Source organism: Megachile rotundata, chromosome 1, assembly GCF_050947335.1.
Source record: "Megachile rotundata isolate GNS110a chromosome 1, iyMegRotu1, whole genome shotgun sequence".
Classification (NCBI taxonomy): domain Eukaryota; kingdom Metazoa; phylum Arthropoda; class Insecta; order Hymenoptera; family Megachilidae; genus Megachile; species Megachile rotundata.
The window spans coordinates 21411656-21435348 of NC_134983.1; the positions used below are offsets into that span (position 1 = coordinate 21411656).

The 23693-nt window shown below is 39.3% G+C and overlaps 1 protein-coding gene across 8 annotated transcripts in view; it reads left to right on the plus strand.

Moving 5' to 3' along the window:
* The window catches only part of LOC100878345 (transcriptional regulator ovo), a 160541-nt gene that overhangs the window by 71926 nt on the left and 64922 nt on the right, over window positions 1-23693 (plus strand). For all 8 annotated transcript variants that reach the window (XM_012290081.2, XM_012290076.2, XM_012290079.2 and 5 more), the window contains exon 3: window positions 24-152. The gene's annotated coding sequence lies outside the window, so the exon portion shown is untranslated. The remainder of the gene's footprint in view (window positions 1-23; window positions 153-23693) is intronic.

The following is a 23693-nucleotide window of genomic DNA, read 5'->3' on the forward strand; positions in this document are numbered from 1 at the left end:
TTAACGACGGTCGTGTTTTTTAGGGTTCTAGACGGAAGCAGGAAGGGTTGTTTCCGCAAACAGCAAGGGGTTGAGAACGTTCATTTACCTATGAGGAAAGAAGAGGTACCTTTGCAGCGTGCTTCGTTGAGGCTCTTTTCAAGTCAGCAAAGGTAAGTGTCTACTGCAAACATTTATCTCTTCTTCAATAAATTTTTATTCTCAAACACATTGATTTTGGTACAAAATTTATTTATGATCTTTGCAAGTCTTTGCTTTATTTCAAAATTCTGTACAAAGGACTTTTTGCTATTAAATTCACTTTATATTTTAACTAAAAATTGAAATAGGTTTAAGACACTATGAAATGTTACGAACCTGAAAATTTATACAGTAATAATATCAGATAGCAATGCTATCTAAATGTTCGCTTATTATCTACACGACACCCTGTCTATTTAAAATATTTAAAATAGTCGTCTGGAAGTTCGCGTAAACCTACAAGGAGTACATTCAATTCATTCTATTGAATTCTACAAGAACGTACAATTCTAATTAACTATTAAACAATACGAGACGACGATAGGGTTAACATACGGCTCCAACGAAACACAATGATATATCGCCTTCGACGGAATAATAATTAGTGGTTAATGCAGCGTAGACTGTATGCAAAATACGGTCGCGTCATTTGTCTCGTTAGACGCCAAATTGCGCTGACCATATTCTACCGTGGAAACATAATAATTACAAGCTTCTTTTGGACTATTGTTGAACCATCGCGCTAATAGCTGTCGCGGTTTAAAACGTGTAGATTGTCTGTTTGAAAGCTGATCATAAAATTAAGTAATTTGCAGCAAGCATTTTATAGTGTCTTACATTACGGTGGGCTTTTGTTATATTGCATGTAATTGTATTGGTAATTTAATGAATTTTGGAAAATCCAAGTATGTAGAGTAGTAAAATCTTTTTTTCTGGCAAACTATATGTTATTTTGTAACGCGATATATCGCCATGAGTGTTATAGTCGTGTGATTGCATTATCACGCGTTATATCGCCATGCGTAGCATTACCATGCGTTGTATCGCTACGCGTTGTGTTCCCACGCGTTATATCGCCACGCGTTGCATTCCCACGCGTTATATCGCCACGCGTTGCATTCCTACGCGTTATATCGCCACACGTTGCATTCCCACGCGTTATATCGCCACGCATTGAATTCCTACGCGTTATATCGCCATGCGTTGAGTTCCCACGCGTTATATCGCCACGCGTTGAGTTCCCACGCGTTGAGTTCCCACGCGTTATATCGCCATGCGTTGAGTTCCCACGCGTTATATCGCCATGCGTTGAGTTCCCACGCGTTATATCGCCATGCGTTGAGTTCCCACGCGTTATATCGCCACGCGTTGAGTTCCCACGCGTTATATTGCCACGCGTTGCATTCTCACGCGTTATATCGCCACGCGTTGAATTCCTACGCGTTGCATTCCCACGCGTTATATCGCCACGCGCTGCATTCGCACGCGTTATATCGCCACGCGTTGAGATCCCACGTGTTATATCGCCACGCGTTGCATTCCCACGCGTTATATCGCCACGCGTTGTATTCCCACGCATTATATCGCCATGCGCTGTGTTCCCACGCGTTGCACTACCACGCGTTGAGTTCTCACGCGTATATCGCCACATGCTGAGTTTCCACGCGCTATATTGCCAGGCGTTGAGTTCCTACGCGTTATATCACCACGCATTGTATTAGTACTTGCTATATTATCACGCGTTGAGTTCCCTCGCGTTATATTGCCACGCGTTGTATTCCCACGCGTTATATCGCACGTGCCGTTACTACACTTACTATATCGCCCTGTGATGCATTATTACGCTCTATATCGTATCGCATTGTATTCCCTCGCGTTATATTGCCACGTACAGTACCACCACTTGCTATATCGCCCTGCGTTACATTATCACTGCGTTGCACTTATCAGTACATCGTCTCGACTATACTATATTGTCTTCCCATGCGATATATCGCATGTTCTATCTCGCGTTATTGCATCACAAATTATATAGCATCATCGCTATATCATGTATCGCATCGGTATCGTTCCGATTCTCCTAAAAATGAGTAAGTCATTGAAATACTTATGGAAATGTTTCATACGATCTTATGCTATCGTTTCATCGGATTAATTCAACGAAGCATCGCGACGCATGCGATGATTCAGCATTTATAGAGAAAAATAGTTACGCTAGCGGTGACTTCGTAGCGTCGAAGAAAATAATAAAACAATTTGAGGAACGGTTCGAAAAGAAAGGAAGACCGCAATGTCTAGTGATCGTCAGACGGTACAGAATGTATCCTTGGATCGTTCCTGCTCGTTCGTCGTCCTGTTGGTCGGTTCACTGACACCGGTGTACCGTCAAGGAGTCCGGCACTGTCAAGGTCCGCCGGTTCTCTCTTCAATGGCGTCGCGCCGCTCTGTCACGCAATTTACCTACGGTAATCGACACTCTTTACCGCGAAGGACGCTCCTATTTTCACAACCTACGAATCGTTTCGATGACTTGTGCTCGAAGGAACGTGTTTCCTTACAGTCTCGCCTCCGATCGAATTATTTAACCAAATACCTCGCTCTATGCCGTAATTATCAATTAATTTATCTAACATTTCGTTAAACGTATCGGGTTGTTTTACGCTTCTAAAAGCAAAAACTTTGTAATAAACGTAATCTCGAATTTAAGTTACAATCGTATACACGAAGTTTGATCATTTACTAGTTGTAGTAATTAATTGAAGTTTTAATTTCGAGATAAATGAAGTTGCTTTTCGTTTTAATTCCTAGATACGAATTTACTCTTGGTTTTAATTTACTGATTTGAATTTCATTCGAAGGCTTTAATTTTTGCCGCATTCAAATCTCGAGATTTACGGTAAAGAAATCAGTCAATTCGCATGATTTTACAATACCATTATGGTATAAAGCATGAAAGAAATTCAGCAATCTCATTCGGTAACGTAAGAAGCAGCGTTTGAGCAGAAAATGATGAAGCATCTGTACGGAACATATGTTACAACCCGGAAATCAAAGCCTCCGAGCAAGTTTTTTCGACCAAATTCATCTTCTGCATTCTTTCGGAGGTTCTCGGACTAAACACACCCCCGATGGAGCCTTTTTTTTTACTTCCCTTTAGAAGTTACCTCGTCCGAGATAAGATGAGCGACTTTTGAAAATCGTCCGCTTTTCACCTTCGACCATATGGTCCAACCCTTTTCAAAAATTAAATAATTCACCGTAGAAAATCATATGTTTCGTACATAGGGTAATTAATAACATTTTTTCTTTATTTTTTTTTCTAATGAGAAACATCTGTTTTTATATTATTTTTTATTAGACAAGTTTTGCAATGGAAAATATAGGTTATGATTTGATTGGTTAAATTATATTAGATTATCTTATTTTAGGTTAGATAACTAATGGTATAGGTTGCATAATTTAATAAGTTATGGATCGGGTTAAATTACATGATGTTACATTATATAATTTATTAAATTAGGTTACCTTATTGAGGTGGATTAGGTAAAATATTGGGTTCTTTATTGATACTTCAGCTATCGAATTGTCAATGTTATCGATATATCGATTATCGAATTATAAATGTAATCGATATGTCACTTATCGATAAGTCAGTTATCGGATTATCAAGGTTATCGATATATCGATTATCGAATTATAAATGTAATCGATACATCATGTTATCGATATATCGATTATCGAATTATAAATGTAATCGATATGTCACTTATCGAATTACAAATGTAATCGATATATCGATTATCGAATTACAAATGTAATCGATATATCGATTATCGAATTATAAATGTAATCGATATATCGATTATCGAATTATAAATGTAATCGATATATCGATTATCGAATTACAAATGTCATCGATATATCGATTATCGAATTACAAATGTTATCGATATATCGATTATCGAATTACAAATGTAATCGATATATCATGTTATCGATACGTCAACTATAGAATTATCAATACTATCGATATATCGATTATCGAATTATCAATGTTATCGACATATCAAGTTATCGATATATCTATCGAATTGTGAATATTATCGAACTATCAATGTTATCGATATGTCATTTATCGACGCATCAGTTATCGAATTATCGATGTTGTCGATATATTAATTATCGAATTAATACATCGAGTTAATAATCGATATTTCGATACTATAAATGTAATCAATCGAGTTATCGAATATCAGATAAGAAATAAACGATATCTCGATATTATAAACATAATCAATCTCGTTATCGAATATCAAATACAAAATAATCGATATTTTAACATTATAAACGTAATCAATCTAATTATCGAGTATCAGACACAAAATAATCGATATCTCCATATTATAAACATAATCAATCTCATTATCGAATATCAGACACAAAATAATTGATATCTCCATATTATAAACATAATCAATCACATTATCGAATATCAGATACAAAATAATCGATATCTCCATATTATAAACATAATCAATCTAATTATCGATTATCAGACACAAAATAATCGATATCTCCATATTATAAACATAATCAATCTCGTCATCGAACATCCCATACAAAATAATCGATATTATCGTTAAAATACAACACCGCCTCTAAACGTTATCGTTAAAATCCGGAATAATACGCTCAGATATTTCTCGAAAGATCCGATGGCGGCCAGTAAAAGTCACGGTTTAAAGACCGGTCGAAGAGAGGATCGGTTCGCTCGCACTTTCTTTAAACATCCCTTCCGTATATATTCGAGCAGCGACAATGGCGAGCTTTAAATCGTCCCACACGTAGAGTATACTGTACATACATACAATCGGTACCGCAAGTTCCAGAGACACGACTTACTTGGTTCACTTTTGCTGGTTAACGGTAAGCCCGTTGAGGAGTCAGTGAGTCAACGAGTCATCGGGGGCGAACACTGGTCCCCACGCACTCGCTCGATCGCTCGAGAATCGATCTTCCTACGTGTGTATGCACCTCGATACCTCTGCGTTTCCTCTTCTTCTTACGAACGTTTTTCTTTTTCGTTTTGCTTTTGTTGTTCTGCGAGCTTTCGTATCTTCTTTTGTGTCTGATCGACTTTGTGCTATTGTAACTTTAACGTACATGTGATTGACTTTGTCAGATGAAGTAGTGTTTTTGAACCTACACCTCTTTTTAGTCTGCATGCATCACTTACTCTGCAAATTTAAAAAATAATTTTGGTGAAAATCATTGAGTAATTCTTTCAACAGGAGCTTTATGTAAAATTTTCAAAATGGCGTACAAGTTTTTTAGTTTCTCATCAAATTGTTAAAGTGAATAACTATGTATAACTGTATGTAGTTATTCATTACTGTGCTTTATTGATCAAGTTCAATTATTAAAGCACCAAATTATTAGTTACAATGAAGGTCCTAATAAAAAACTTCATCAGCTGAAGTAGTATTTTTGAACCTACACTTCTTATTACTCTGCATGCACCACTTACTCTGCAAATTTAAAAAATGATTCTTGTGAGAATCGTTGAGTAATTCTGTCAGACAGGAGCGTTATGTAAAATTTTCAAAATGGCGTACAAGTTTTTTAGTTTCTCATCAAATTGTTAAAGTGAACGACTATGTATAACTGCATGTAGTTATTCGTTGCTATGCTTTATTAATCAAGTTCAATTATTAAGCACCAAATTATTAGTTACAATGAAGGTCCTAATAAAAAACTTCATCAGCTGAAGTAGTATTTTTGAACCTACACTACTTATTACTCTACATGCACCACTTTTTACTTTGCAAATTTAAAAAATAATTGTAATGAGAATCTTTGAATAATTCTATCAGATAGGAGCTTTATATAGAAATTTTAAAATGTCATACAAGTTTTTTAGCTTCTCACCAAATTGTTAAAATGAATAACTATGTATAACTGTATGTAGTTATTCATTACTGTGCTTTATTAATCAAGTTCAATTATTAAAGCACCAAATTATTAGTTACAATGAAGGTCCTAATAAAAAACTTCATCAGCTGAAGTAGTATTTTTGAACCTACACTACTTATTACTCTACATGCATCACCTTTTAGTCTGCAAATTTAAAAAATAACTCTGGTGATTATCTTTGAGTAATTCTGTCAGATAGCTTTACATAGAAATTTTAAAATGTCATACAAGTTTTTTAGCTTCTCATCAAATTGTTAAAGTGAACAATTCTCTATAACTGCATGTAGTTATTCATTACTGTGGTTTATTAATCAAGTTCAATTATTAAAGCACCAAATTATCAATTACAATAAAAGTACCAATAAAAAACAGAAACAATGATCATATTCAATTAATATTATACATACTATATCACCATTTTATTTAAAAGACACAGTAAGGAATATTTTCACCATGAATTTAATTCAATAATAAATACTAAGGAAGTACTTATCGCACGTATGTTAACGTAAAGAATAGTTCAATGACGATAGAATTTTTAATAAATGTTTTACAAATTAATGCGAACGCGATAGCCGGAAAGAGAATTTCCATGAACATGTGAAGTTTCTCATTCGAACAGGGCTAATTAATGTGCAAGCAAGGATGGAGAATAATAGCAGGAAATTTGAAAAGAAGAACGGCTAACGTGACTATAGCAAGAACTCACCGAGCCAGGGATAACTGTATTCTGCCTCCTCTGTGTTTTGTCCTTTCTCCCTTCTTGCATGTCCTTTCGTATCCTTCGCTTCTCACGTATGCACGTAACGTACAATCATTCCTTTTCTTCTCAGACGTTCTTATATACGCGCTTTCCTAGTTAATTCTTTAGTAATTCGATATTTTTTATGATGATGACAAATTTATTTTTATATGTAAAATATTTATGTTTATTTAGCTTTGATTTTCGCGGTTATAATGTGTTGCGTTACTGTATTATTTTGTAATATATTACTGCGAGTTTAAATGTGGGAGAGGGAGGAATAGGGAGATTCTTTATAGGTGATTTACAATGCGTTGAATTACAGCGCATCAATATCTAACGCGTTGGGTTACAGCGCATCAATTTCCAACGCGTTGAATTACAGCGCATCAATTTCCAACGCGTTGGATTACTGCGCATCGATTCCCTACGCGCAGAATTACTGCGCAGGGACTCCCTACGCGCAGAATTACTGCGCATCGACTCGCTACGCGCAGAAATTACTGCGCATGGAGTTCCTACGCGTGGAATTCCAGCGCATCGATTACCTACGCATGGAATTCCAGCGTATCGACTTCCTACGCGTGAAATTCCAGCGCATCGACTTCCAACGCGCCGAATCACAGCGCATCGACTTCCTACGCATGGAATTCTAGCGCATCGATTTCCTACGCGTGGAATTCCAACGCATCGATTTCCAACGCACCGAATCACAGCGCATCGACTTCCTACGCATGGAATTCTAGCGCATCGATTTCCTACGCGTGGAATTCCAACGCATCGACTTCCAACGCGTGGAATTCCAGCGCATCGACTTCCAACGCGCCAAATTACAGCGCATCGACTTCCTACGTGTGGAATTCTAGCGCATCGACTTCCAACGCGCCGAATCACAGCGCATCGACTTCCAACGCGCCGAATTACAGCGCATCGACTTCCAACGCGCCGAATTACAGCGCATCGATTTCCTACGCGCCGAGATATGGCGCACTGACTTCCTACGCGTCGAATCACAGCACATGGACTCCCTACGCGCCGAATAATAGCGCATGGCCTCTCAAAGCATCGAATCGCAGTGCGTCAACTTGTAGCGCACTAAATTACAATGCGCCCCAATAGAACACTTCAACTTACAACGCGTCGTATACCAACGCACATTATTATAATACATGACAATACAACGAATAGCAGTCGTACGGTGACCGTCAGATATTACGCTACTAAAATGAGAATTATAATGTATCATACCGTCTTATTAAAAGGAAAATGAGTAGCATGATACGAGTAATTAATGATTGGATGTTTAAGAACGAATCGAGAACTGGGGAAGAGAAACGTAACTGGATACTCGTCTGGCCAATGTGAAATTAACGGCGAATGACGTAAACGATAGGACTCACAGATGAGAGGAGGTCTGGCGTTTTCCATTTCATCGGTATTGACGCTCGCAGAATTTCCCTTGGTAGGTTGTTCACTTTTCACCTCGGTCAACGATTCTATCGGGTCAGAATCTACTGTATGACGCTAAAACTTGAAACAAATTCAAGAACATGTGCTTCTGGTCATTAAGTATGATACGTGACAAATGGAACGTAACTTCGTTTCACACTTTTTTGGAGGATATGTATTCATAATTGAAGACGTCCATATGCACATATGTATATTAACATACGTATTAACATACACATATGTATATTCATATGCATCGCATATAACATTACATTTAACATCACATATGTATATTAACACACATATATGTATATTGACATACATTACATATAACATTACGTTTAACATCACATATGTATATTAACACACACATATATGTATATTGATATACATCACATATAACATTACATTTAACATCACATATGTATATTAACATACATATATGTATATTGATATAAATCACATATAACATTACATTTAACATCACATATGTATATTAACACACATATATGTATATTGACATATATCACATATAACATTACATTTAACATCACATATGTACATTAACACACATGTATGCATATTGATATACATCACATATAATATTACATTTAACATCACATATGTATATTAACATACATATATCTATATTAATATACATCTCATATAACATTACATTTAACATCACATATGTATATTAACATACATATATCTATATTAATATACATCTCATATAACATTACATTTAACATCACATATGTATATTAACACACATATATGAATATTGACATACATCACATATAACATTACATTTAACATCACATATGTATATTAACATACATATATGTATATTGACATACATCACATATAACATTACATTTAACATCACATATGTATATTAACACACATGTATGCATATTGATATACCTCACATATAACATTACATTTAACATCACATATGTACATTAACATACATATGAATACATAACATATACCATTTATAATTTTAATTCGTACTGTCATTTAGAAGTCCGGATCAGTCAAGCCAGCCAGGCAGTTAGGTTATAAGTCAGAAATTGAGTCAGGTCAGGTTATGATTTATTTCAGCCCGCGGTTTTATCATTCTAGATTACATTTCTAGACCGTGAAGTCCCTGTACATTTCCCAAATTCCCACACTGGCAAGTCGATCCACAAATGGAACTCTTCATCGATATCTTCGATTATCGCACACAGTTGTATAAGAATGGGTTAAATAATAAAAGTCGAGTAGCATCGTTAAGGAAACGAAGCGGATAGTGAGCGTCCATCAAACTCGAACGACCCAATTTCCGGATACTAACCCCACCCCTCCCCTGTCGATGACGCAACCTGTCGGTGTGTCCAGGCTTCTTCCTCGTCCCCGACCTCTCTCTCCGTTCGAAGGCGCAGGAAAACCACGATCCCGGCTACGAAGCGACTCGAATGCCGTTCACGTTGTAACACGGCACGCGGAGACTATAACCATACACACCTATTCACCTGGTAATAATTCGATGACAAGGCTTCGGAGCGTCTCGCCGTCTCTCTCCATGGTCCGCCAACGGGGCTCCTCTGTCCTCGTCGCACTTCGGCTCGTCCATCCGCGTGGTTGCCCGCGAACAACGCACACCAAACGAACCCAGACACACGGACAAAGAGCCGGTGTTCTGTTGAACGGACAACGCGAGGCTGAGAGTGGGTTCATCGGACGCCGGCGGCCGCGGATTTACCGTTACCTTGCGTCTTCTTGGCGAAACCCACAGTCCACCGTGTGTTCCCTTCTTCCTCCTTCGAGTAGTCCTCGTCTCCTTCTTCTCCAGCCCCTGCGCCGCTGAATTCCAACGGTCAGCCGACCGCTCGGCCATCGGGAGAACCGGAAACGACAGTGTCACCGACTAACTCACAGACACTGCCAACTTCCCTGCCGAGCATTTTCCGGGTCACGGAACCACCGGTTACCCTTCGCTCCTCCGCTAAAGACATCTTCAACATTTTCCGACATGAAGATTTTATAGAAGCATATCTTGTCCCGATTTTGCTAACGAGAATTTTAGAATCTTACGAAGGGAAGGCAAACGTGTTCGATGCGTGGATGGATTCTGGGTCATTCGTGAGCAGCTTTGAACATGTATACGGTCACTCGGCTGCAATGGCTTCCTAAGAAGTGTACGCTGCATATTTTCATTTCTTTTGTTGGACTTTTAGATATTTTGTGATTTTTGGATTTATTGAAATTGTTGGATTGGAAGATTAGTGTATTTTTAGATAAGGTGAACTCTTTGATATGGCGAGGAGTAGAAATGTTAATGGGGATGTAAAGAGGTCACTAAGGAGACGAGAGAACCTTGACATCAGGAATACCTTGAGTTTTAAATTTCGTGGAAGCTGGATTGTAGACTTTTAGATGAATCTTTCGGAACTGATTGAGAAACGGTGTGTTTTTTGTTCACGTTGGGATCGGAATAGCTTGGAATTTTCATCGAATGACGAATCGGAGAGTGAATGTTTGTTCGGTGTGGGCTAGAAATGTACAGCAACTGCGAATGAGAATTTGGGGATTTGGAATTTAGGGGAATTGGGAACTTGGGATTTGGGTTTTGGAATTTAGGGATTTTGGGACATGGGGATTTGGGGATGTAGGGATTTGGGGACGTGGGGATTTGGGGACGTGGGGATTTGGGGACGTGGGGATTTGGGGACGTGGGGATTTGGGGACGTGAGGAATTCGGGACGTGGGGAATTTGGGACGTGGGGTATTTGGGACGTGGGGAATTTGGGGACGTGGGGAATTCGGAGCGTGGGGATTTCGGGCACGTGGGAATTTGGGGACGTGGGGAATTCGGGACGTGTGGAATTCGGGACGTCGGGAATTCGGAGCGTGGGGAATTTGGGGACGTGGGGAATTCGGAGCGTGGGGAATTCGGGGACGTGGGGAATTCGGGGACGTGGGGAATTCGGGACGTGGGAATTTGGGGACGTGGGGAATTCGGGACGTGGGAATTTGGGGACGTGGGGAATTCGGGACGTGGGAATTTGGGGACGTGGGGAATTCGGGACGTGGGAATTTGGGGACGTGGGGAATTCGGGACGTGGGAATTTGGGGACGTGGGGAATTCGGGACGTGGGGAATTCGGGACGTGTGGAATTCGGGACGTGTGGAATTCGGGACGTGTGGAATTCGGGACGTGGGGAATTCGGAGCGTGGGGAATTCGGAGCGTGGGGAATTCGGGACGTGTGGAATTCGGGACGTGGGGAATTCGGGACGTGGGGAATTCGGAGCGTGGGGATTTGGAGTTTTGGAAATTTGAGAACTTGGGAATTTGGTAATTTGTAAATTTGGGAATTTGGGAATTTGGGAACTTTAGGGATTTGAAAATTTGAGAACTTAAAATTAGAAAACTTGATAACTTGAAATACATTATTCAAAAAGTGCATCTCCAAAAATTCCAAAATCCGGAAATTAAAAAATGTTTAAGTTCTGAATCTTAAAATCTTTAGAAAGTGCTATGTATCACATGTAATGTAAAAGATGATTAATCTTACAAGTTCCCCAAAGTAACGAGGGCTTCTCCCCTCTATGCTCCTCCTCTGAGTCAGAGGAAACCAACGTTGCTTTCGATGTACTTTAAAATGCTAAGTTAAGCTGTTCGAAGAAAAATAAGCGGTCAATAGATGACATCAAGGAAAATTACGGATTTATAGAAATCGGAGGTCGTTGTCCCCTCCGTTCAAGGTTCTTTCAGTCACGCGTAAGAGTCTGTTCGGGCCATGTTCGAATCTGTTTGACTCTCGGCGTCACTGAATCAATCCGCTAGATTTTATTATCCTCGAGTATCTTTTTGGGTTTGAGTGTTTCTTTAACACTTAACATCAATGATGTATGATGTATGAAGAAATTAAAGACAATTTCAGTTTATGTATATATTGTGTGAGATGTTAAATAGAAAAATTAAATTGCAAAATTGCAAATTTCATTATATTTGCAAGTGGTGTTTAATAATAGTATAACAATCAGTTTGATATTTTATAAAAAGGAATAAAAGTAGGACTAATAATAGTATATTTGTCTTTTATTAAACGTGAAGTGGAAATTGTAGCTCTTCCATTGAGATTTCAAGCACTATGAATATGATCATCTTGAATATAATCATCCGCTTCTAATTTCAAATTATAAATGAATAAGCAATAATTAACGCATTCGCAGTCTCTGACGTACTAATACACCTTTTTTCTAATCATAACTGGTTATTGTTGACGTAGTTGAACATCTTTTTTGTATTTTAAATTCGAACTGGTCAAGCTGAGCTTTAACCGGAATGTCAAGTGAATTTGTCGGTGTATTTTTAGAAACGAAGAATAAAAAAAAAAAAACTTGAAACAAGATGTTTAAAGATGCATATAATGAATTTTAAAAGATTTTTTGTTTCTAACATTCGTCGTGTATTTAAATGAACGATCATTTATATTCACTTTTGCAGCAGACGAATTTAAAAAAATGTCAAACTTGTAGTACATTTCCTAATTTCTTTTCCTTGCGTGTTATAATAAATATTATTCTTTGGGTAATGTAATGTAATATGTCGATTCGAAGTAAGCTATTATTACTATTATTATTATTATTATTATTAGTGAATTTAGAAGTTTGTTATTAGTAAGTTCACTTTCCATGCGCATACACTTTCCACGCGCAGAGTTACTGCGCAGGGACTCCCTACGCGTAGGATTACTGCGCACCCACTCCCTACGCGCAGAACTGCTGCGCATCGGTGCCCTACGCGTCGAATTACAGCGCATCGACTTTCTATGCGTCGAATTACAGCGCATCGACATTTCTATGCGTCGAATTCCAGCGCATCGACTTCCAACGCGCCGAATTACAGCGCATCGACTTCCTAAGGCGTGGAATTCCAGCGCATCGACTTCCAACGCGAAGAATTTCAGCGCATCGACTTTCTACGCGTCGAATTACAGCGCATCGACATTTCTATGCGTCAAATTCCAGCGCATCGACTTCCTACGCGTGGAATTTCAGCGCATCGACTTTCTACGCGTGGAATTCGAGCGCATCGACTTCCAACGCGAAGAATTTCAGTGCATCGACTTCCTACGCGTGGAATTCCAGCGCATCGACTTCCTACGCGTGGAATTCCAGCGCATCGACTTCCAACGCGCCGAATTCCAGCGCATCGACTTCCTAAGGCGTGGAATTCCAGCGCATCGACTTCCAACGCGCCGAATTACAGCGCATCGACTTCCTAAGGCGTGGAATTCCAGCGCATCGACTTCCAACGCGCCGAATCCCAGCACATCGACTTCCTAAGGCGTGGAATTCCAGCGCATCGACTTCCAACGCGAAGAATTACAGCGCATCGACTTCCTACGCGTGGAATTCCAACGCATCGACTTCCTACGCGTGGAATTCCAACGCATCGACTTCCTATGCGTGGAATTCCAGCGCATTGACTTCCAACGCGTCGAATTACAGCGCATCGACATTTCTATGCGTCGAATTCCAGCGCATTGACTTCCAACGCGCCGAATTACAACGCATCGACTTCCTAAGGCGTGGAATTCCAGCGCATCGACTTCCAACGCGCCGAATCCCAGCACATCGACTTCCTAAGGCGTGGAATTCCAGCGCATCGACTTCCAACGCGAAGAATTACAGCGCATCGACTTCCTACGCGTGGAATTCCAACGCATCGACTTCCTACTCGTGGAATTCCAGCGCATCGACTTCCTACGCGTGGAATTCCAGCGCATCGACTTCCAACGCGCCGAATTACAGCGCATCGACTTCCTACGCGTGGAATTCCAGCGCATTGACTTCCAACGCGTCGAATTACAGCGCATCGACATTTCTATGCGTCGAATTCCAGCGCATTGACTTCCAACGCGCCGAATTACAACGCATCGACTTCCTAAGGCGTGGAATTCCAGCGCATCGACTTCCAACGCGCCGAATCCCAGCACATCGACTTCCTAAGGCGTGGAATTCCAGCGCATCGACTTCCAACGCGAAGAATTACAGCGCATCGACTTCCTACGCGTGGAATTCCAACGCATCGACTTCCTACTCGTGGAATTCCAGCGCATCGACTTCCTACGCGTGGAATTCCAGCGCATCGACTTCCAACGCGCCGAATTACAGCGCATCGACTTCCTACGCGTGGAATTCCAGCGCATTGACTTCCAACGCGTCGAATTACAGCGCATCGACATTTCTATGCGTCGAATTCCAGCGCATTGACTTCCAACGCGCCGAATTACAACGCATCGACTTCCTAAGGCGTGGAATTCCAGCGCATCGACTTCCAACGCGCCGAATCCCAGCACATCGACTTCCTAAGGCGTGGAATTCCAGCGCATCGACTTCCAACGCGAAGAATTACAGCGCATCGACTTCCTACGCGTGGAATTCCAACGCATCGACTTCCTACTCGTGGAATTCCAGCGCATCGACTTCCTACGCGTGGAATTCCAGCGCATCGACTTCCAACGCGCCGAATTACAGCGCATCGACTTCCTACGCGTGGAATTCCAGCGCATCGACTTCCAACGCGCCGAATTACAGCGCATCGACTTCCTAAGGCGTGGAATTCCAGCGCATCGACTTCCAACGCGAAGAATTTCAGCGCATCGACTTTCTACGCGTGGAATTCCAGCGCATCGACTTTCTACGCGTGGAATTCCAACGCATCGACTTCCTACGCGTGGAATTCCAGCGCATTGACTTCCAACGCGAAGAATTTCAGCGCATCGACTTCCTACGCGTGGAATTCCAGCGCATCGACTTCCAACGCGAAGAATTACAGCGCATCGACTTCCTACGCGTGGAATTCCAACGCATCGACTTCCTACGCGTGGAATTCCAGCGCATCGACTTCCTACGCGTGGAATTCCAGCGCATCGACTTCCAACGCGAAGAATTACAGCGCATCGACTTCCTACGCGTGGAATTCCAACGCATCGACTTCCTACGCGTGGAATTCCAGCGCATCGACTTCCTACGCGTGGAATTCCAGCGCATCGACTTCCAACGCGAAGAATTACAGCGCATCGACTTCCTACGCGTGGAATTCCAACGCATCGACTTCCTACGCGTGGAATTCCAGCGCATCGACTTCCTACGCGTGGAATTCCAGCGCATCGACTTCCAACGCGTCGAATTACAGCGCATCGACATTTCTATGCGTCGAATTCCAGCGCATCGACTTCCAACGCGCCGAATCCCAGCACATCGACTTCCTAAGGCGTGGAATTCCAGCGCATCGACTTCCAACGCGCCGAATCCCAGCACATCGACTTCCTAAGGCGTGGAATTCCAGTGCATCGACTTCCAACGCGCCGAATCCCAGCACATCGACTTCCTAAGGCGTGGAATTCCAGTGCATCGACTTCCAACGCGCCGAATCCCAGCACATCGACTTCCTAAGGCGTGGAATTCCAGCGCATCGACTTCCAACGTGAAGAATTACAGCGCATCGACTTCCTACGCGTGGAATTCCAGCGCATCGACTTCCTACGCGTGGAATTCCAGCGCATTGACTTCTAACGCGTGGAATTCCACAGTATCGACTTCCAATGCGCCGAATTACAGTGCATATCGTCCAAAAAAGAAAAAGTAAGTTTGCTATTGCGAAGATTTCGCGAGTGCGCGTCGTCAGTAAGAGAACACGTGGAAAAGCAAGTCCAGCTTGTAAATTTATGCAATCCGGCCGATGCTTGTAAAAAAGGAAGGATTAGACCGAACAGCGATTTACGTCAGCATCGGCAAATAGTTGTTTCGTGTGTATTATGAAGATATCTGTTCTCGGAACGGTGATGCTGAACGATCATCGTGCATGTAACGAACACGTAACTGGCAGACAATTTTTATACCGAATCATTCTATGTCTGTACTTATATAATTTAATTCTATTAATCTCTAAATCATTATAAACTTCCTAGGTCACAATTTCAATAGCTCAAAAAATTCTAAACAAAAAAGAGCTATTAAAATCTTTCAAAATCCCAAGACCCCCAAAATCTTAAGATTCCCGAAATCCCAGGATCCCAAAATCCCAAGATTCCCAAAATTCGAAGATTCCCGAAATCCCAAGATTCCCGAAATTCCAAAATTCCCAAAATCTCAAGATTCCCAAAATCCCAAGATTCCCGAAATTCCAAGATTTCCAAAATCCCAAGATTCCCAAAATCCCAAAATTCCCAAAATTCCAAGATTTCCAAAATCCCAAGATTCCCAAAATCCCAAAATTCCCAAAATTCCAAGATTCCCGAAATCCCAAGATTCCCGAAATCCCAAGATTCCCAAAATCCCAAGATTCCAAAAATCCCAAGATTCCCAAAATTCCAAGATTCCCAAAATTCCAAGATTCCCAAAATTCCAAGATTCCCGAAATCCCAAGATTCCCGAAATCCCAAGATTCCCAAAATCCCAAGATTCCAAAAATCCCAAGATTCCCAAAATTCCAAGATTCCCAAAATTCCAAGATTCCCGAAATCCCAAGATTCCCGAAATCCCAAGATTCCCGAAATCCCAAGATTCCCAAAATCCCAAAATTCCCGAAATCCCAGGATTCCCGAAATCCCAAGATTCCCGAAATCCCTAGACCCCCAAAATCCCAAGATTCCCAAAATCCCAAAATTCCCAAAATCTTAAGATCCCCGAAATCCCAAAATTCCCAAAATACCAAAATTCCCAAAATCCCCAAAATTCCCAAAATCCCAAGACCTTCGAAATTTTAAGATCCCCGAAATCCCAAGATTCCCAAAAGCCCAAAATTCCCGAAACTCCAAGATTTCCAAAATCCCAAGGTCCCAAAGTCTCCAACTCCCCGAAATTTCTGAATCCCTGAATCCCAAAATCTCCCAACTCTTAATATCCCTCCAAAAATCCCTCGACCCCCAAGTTACCAAATTTTATAAATAATCAGTAATCGCAAAATTTGTCAGAAGTAAAGCGGTAAACACACGAACGCGTTACATCAGAAGATGGATTCAGTGAAAAAGTAATAAGAAAAAATGTGGGTTCGTAAGAGGTGGACGTCGAAAGAGAATCGCAAGAATCGGACGGGGATAATGAAAGAGGCAGCGCACGGTTGTTCGGCGGATGAACGAGTTCGAGAGACGCGTTCTTGTTGGTAGAGAAGGCTAAGGCCACCTGTGCAGGGCCCCCAGCCTTCTACTTTACTTTCTTCGCGGTTCCGTTAAATACCCGACACCGAACGCGATCGCAAATCCAGGTGCGGAGGTCAACTTGCGTCAGGTTAGGGTACTCGTTTCCTCTGTTACTCCCCGTTATACTTACTTCTTTGTCACGCGTGCTTGCGCTCGTGCAACAGGTGTCCGGGTGCACGTATCGTTTCGATTCGACTCGATGTATCGTCCCAAACCCATGAGTGCTCCTTTCCGACTCCGATAACAGAATACGCTTGTACACTATTTACACGAGTTTGCTTTTACATGGCTTTTGATGTGATGGAGTTTTAAGGAGATTGATGAAGGCGAACATATTTTGTGATATACATGTATGGACATAATTTATGTTTTTTTTTTATTTGCAACTATTATTGATACATTCTTTATTTGGTAGCTGTTAACGGGACTGATGAATGTGCATATATGTATGATGCATGTGTATGGACATAATTTATGATTTTTTTTATTTGTAACATTTATTGATACATTTTTTACTAAGCATCTGTTAACGAGACTGATAAATGTGCATATATGTATGATGTATGTGTATGGACATAATTTATGATTTTTTTTATTTGGAACTTTTATTAATACATTTTTTAATAAGTGTCTGTTAATGAGATTGATAAATGTACATATATACATGATGTGTGTGTATGGACATAATTTATGTTTTTTTTATTTGCAACATTTATTGATACATTTTTTACTAAATGGCTGTTTTATGAATGAGATTTATGTGTTCATATATTATATTGTTTATTAATGTGTTGGGTATAGATGATGATACTGTTGAATTAATTAAATGTGTACCATATACATATGTACATATCTATACCTCATATGTGTGCTATATCATACATGTATATCATATGTAACACATGTGTCATCAAATACATTAGAGACAACATTGTTAAACTAATTGAAGTATTGGTCCTCTTGAGATGTATCTTTAGTATAATAATTTGGATAGCTACTGTAATTTGAAATTCATTAAAAATGTGTACCACATATGTACATATGTGTACTACATCATATATTAAATACATATCATCAAGTACATTATAGATAATATTGTTGAACTAACTGAAGTATTGGTTCTCTTAAGATGTCTCTTTAATATAACAATTTGGACAGCTACAGTAATTTTAAATTCATTAAAAATATGTACCACATATGTACACATGTGTATCATATCATACATGAAGTTCATATTATCAAATGCATTAGAAATAATATTATTGAACTAATTAAAGTATCAGTCCTTTTAAAGAGTCTCTTTGATATAATAATTTGGACAGCTACTCTAATTTGAAATTCATTAAATGTATACCACATATGTACACATATGTATCACATCACACATGAAATTCATATTATCAAACGCATTAGAAATAATATTATTGAACTAATTAAAGTATCAGTCCTTTTAAAGAGTCTCTTTAATATAATAATTTTGACACGCACTGTAATTTGAAATTCATTAAATGTATACCACATATGTACACATATGTATCACATCACACATGAAATTCATATTATCAAACGCATTAGAAATAATATTATTGAACTAATTAAAGTATCAGTCCTTTTAAAGAGTCTCTTTAATATAATAATTTTGACACGCACTGTAATTTGAAATTCATTAAATGTATACCACATATGTACACATATGTATCACATCATACATGAAATTCATATTATCAAACGCATTAGAAATAATATTATTGAACTAGTTAAAGTATCAGTCCTTTTAAAAAGTCTCTTTATAATAATTTCGACAGCTACTGTAATTTTTAATTTATTAAAAATGTGTATCACATATGTACACATGTGTGCTACATCATATATGAAATCTACATCATCAAATACATTAAGAACAATATTGTTAAACTAATCAGAGTATCAGTCCTCTTAAGATGTTTCTCCTGTATAATAATTTAAACTTGTAAAACGCGATAAAGCAATTGTATGCAGTGTTTATTGTCGTGCGGGTTCAGCCCGTGTTTCTCGAGCAATACAAGCAGATGGACACCATGAAGAACCGTTTCTCGCGCACTCGATACCGCTTCTTCGAGAGTGAAACCAGTTGTTCCGATTTCGATCAGACTTTCCTAACATATCTTCATCTTCTGTGTTCTTCCTTTCATTTTTCACTGTTTTTTACATTTTTACTCTTTCACGCAAATCTGTGAAATCGAATCAATTCTTCGGTGACAAATTTCGAGACATAGGAAATACTTATTTATTATTATTCGAGACAGTGATCTTAATTCTTCTACATTGTATTTACTATATAAATATCTTGCAAATAAATAAAAAGAAAAATGACTAAATAAATGGACAAAAAAAATAAATAAGTAAACATGTGAATAAATGAACAGAGAAGCGAAAGAACAAATAAATGAACAATCAAACAAGTGAATGACTAACAATTAAAATTGAGAAATGACTAAATAAATGGACAAAAAAAATGAATAAGCAGATAAGTGAATAAATGTACAGTTAGACAACTGAATGACTTAAATAATTAGAATTGAGAAATGATTAAATAATTAAATAAATAAATAAGTAGATTACTGAATAAATAAACAGAGAAGCAAAAGAACAAATAAATGAACAATCAAACAAGTGAATTATTCAAACAATTAAAATTCAAAAATGACTAAATAAATTGAAAAAAAATAAATAAGTAGATAAGTGAATAAATTAACAGAGAAGCAAAAGAATAAATAAATCAACAATCAAACAAGTGAATAACTTAAATAACTAGAATTTCAGAAATGACTAAATAAACAAAGAAATAAATAAGTAGATAAGTGAATGAATAAATAGAGAAGTAGAAGAATAAATAAACAGAGAAGCAAAAAAATAAATAAATGAACAATCAAATAAATAAATAAGTATTAAAAATAATTTCAATATATAAAAATTGAAAACAATTTGAAGGTCAGGCCCCCCTTTCCATGGCACCACGAAAACGCCTCAAAATGGCGGACAAAATCCCTGCGAAGAAAACGCAGCGCACAGATAAAACCCAGAACATAGTAGTCGTAAATCCATAACGACTGAACCGAAGAAGAAACGAAACTGTTCTTGGAATCGGTTGAAGGAACGCTGCGTAGGTTTTTCGCGAAAAAATCCCGAGAATCTCGCGGCTACTTTTACGATCGAGTGCAACGGGAAGGCAAATTCGATGTCGTCATGCTGGTACCCGCTCTGGCTTCCTACACACGGTTTTATCTGTATGCTGGCTCGAGAGCACGATAAACGGATCGATCGAACGAAACGGGTCAACGTGCATTGTTTCCGGTACCGCTGTTTCTATCGGACGATAGAATACGCGAGTCACGATGCAAGTTTTGAGAATTCCGCGATATACGGTAATTGTTATGACAAGGTTTCTTGCGGCTGTTCGATGGGAACCGAATGGGAGTTCGAGAGCTGAATCATGTCTGGATTATGTTTCTTGGAACTTTTAGAGTAATGTGGAGGTTGCTTTATAAGATGTCGTTTTTAAGGTGTGTTAATTGGGAGTTTAATTATTTGGTTATTGTGGATAAATTGTATTTTTTATTTTGTACTTTTGAATCGACATATTTTTAAATTACGATGTTTCTTTATTTATTGAGGACTAAAGTATTGTAGAATAATATTTGATAATTAGAAAGGTTAATGAAATTTATTAACAAAGAATGAATAGTTATAATTAATTAAACACAAATGGAATCTCTCGAATTATATATCTCGTACGTCTTTATCTCACGATTTCTTTCAGGGCAATGCCTTCTTAGCTTTGCTCCCAAAACATTCGATTACGCCAAAAAGACAAATCTTACAATCTTCTAGCAACCTTCATTACATGCAAACTTCAATCATACCATACGCAAGCTTCATTCATATTATGCACCCATATCGATCATACAATTACATAGTACATACACACACACATACCATAATATCTTATATTTCAACATTCACAAAGCTTACATTACTCAATTACAACATTTTCGAATTTCTAAATTGCCAAGTCTTACATTCCTACGTTCTCAAATCTCACATTCCCACATTGCCGAATTTCACATTTCCACATGTTGAATTTGGGAATATGAAATTGAGGAACGTGGAAGTAAGGAATGTGGAATTGGGGAATGGGGAAATGTGGAAATTGGGGAATGTGGGAATTGATGAATGTGGAAATTGGTGAATGAGAGAATTGGTGAATGTGGGAATTGGTGAATTTGAGAATTGGAGGATGTGGGAATTGGGGAATGTGGAAGTCGAGAACGTGGAATTTCGGAATGTAAATGTGGGGAATGTTGAATTCGGGAATGTGGAAATTGGGGAATGTGGAAATTGGGGAATGTGGGAATTGATGAATGTGGGAATTGGTGACTGTGGGAATTGGTGAATGTGGGAATTGGTGAATTTGGGAATTGGTGAATTTGGGAATTGGTGAATTTGGGAATTGGGGGATGTGGGAATTGGGAAATGTGGAAGTTGGGAATGTGGAAGTCGAGAACGTGGAATTTCGGAATGTTGAATTCGGGAATGTGGGAATTGGGGAATGAGGGAATTGGTGAATGTGGGAATTGGTGAATTTGGGAATTGGTGAATTTGGGAATTGGAGGATGTGGGAATTGGGAAATGTGGAAGTTGGGAATGTGGAAGTCGAGAACGTGGAATTTCGGAATGTAAATATGGGGAATGTTGAATTCGGGAATGTGGAAATTGGGGAATGTGGGAATTGATGAATGTGGGAATTGGTGAATGTGGGAATTGGTGAATTTGGCAATTGGCGGATGTGGGAATTGGGGAATGTGGGAATTGGGGAATGTGGAAATTGGGGAATGTGGGAATTGATGAATGTGGGAATTGGTGACTGTGGGAATTGGTGAATGTGGGAATTGGTGAATTTGGGAATTGGGGGATGTGGGAATTGGGAAATGTGGAAGTTGGGAATGTGGAAGTCGAGAACGTGGAATTTCGGAATGTTGAATTCGGGAATGTGGGAATTGGGGAATGAGGGAATTGGTGAATGTGGGAATTGGTGAATTTGGGAATTGGTGAATTTGGGAATTGGAGGATGTGGGAATTGGGAAATGTGGAAGTTGGGAATGTGGAAGTCGAGAACGTGGAATTTCGGAATGTAAATATGGGGAATGTTGAATTCGGGAATGTGGAAATTGGGGAATGTGGGAATTGATGAATGTGGGAATTGGTGAATGTGGGAATTGGTGAATTTGGCAATTGGCGGATGTGGGAATTGGGGAATGTGGGAATTGGGAAATGTGGGAATTGGTGAATGTGGGAATTGGTGAATTTGGGAATTGGGGAATGTGGGAATTGGGAAATGTGGAAGTTGGGAACGTAGAAGTCGAGAACGTGGAATTTCGGAATGTAAATATGGAGAATGTTGAATTCGGGAATGTGGGAATTGGTGACTGTGGGAATTGGTGAATGTGGGAATTGGTGAATTTGGCAATTAGCGGATGTGGGAATTGGGAAATGTGGGAATTGGTGAATGTGGGAATTGATGAATTTGGGAATTGGGGAATGTGGGAATTGGGAAATGTGGAAGTTGGGAACGTAGAAGTCGAGAACGTGGAATTTCGGAATGTAAAAATGGAGAATGTTGAATTCGGGAATGTGGGAATTGGTGACTGTGGTATTGGGGAATGTGGTATTAGGGAAAGTGGAAATTACGGAATGAGTTGATAAAACCGACAGTCACAGAAAACCATCTAACTCTATATATCACCTACAACAATAAAACTCAGAAAATTTTTCAAAATCACAGAAAGTAACGGACGTCAAAAATCGAGAATGAAGAATAAACTTTGAAAGATTCCAGGAACTCGAGAATCATATAAAAAATAAGAATACAGTAATAAGGAGCGCATAAACCGCGATAAAATTGCGGAAAAGTGTGGTACGGTACAATTGTCTCGGACAAAAGAAAAGAAAAGCAAAGAAAATGTTCGCATTGTTCGACTGGGATTCGCATCGCGGCGGTAATAATTTTTCCGACGACAGGAAAATCGTAGGTTGGATAAAAGAAGGTGGATGAATCTGACGGTCATGGGAAGAGACCACTAAAGGGACTTCCTCCGTGGATCGTAGGTAAAGAAACGAGCTAAGGCTGGTGTAACGCTTCTCGCAGCCAAAGGGGTTTTGCTGTTGCTCGCAAGCTTTGCTCGGTCGCGTGTTACAGCGGAGAGGAGAGCAGGTAACAGCGTTCCCGTGTTACCGGTCCGCGGCCACTGTAATTTATTTAATGTAAGCG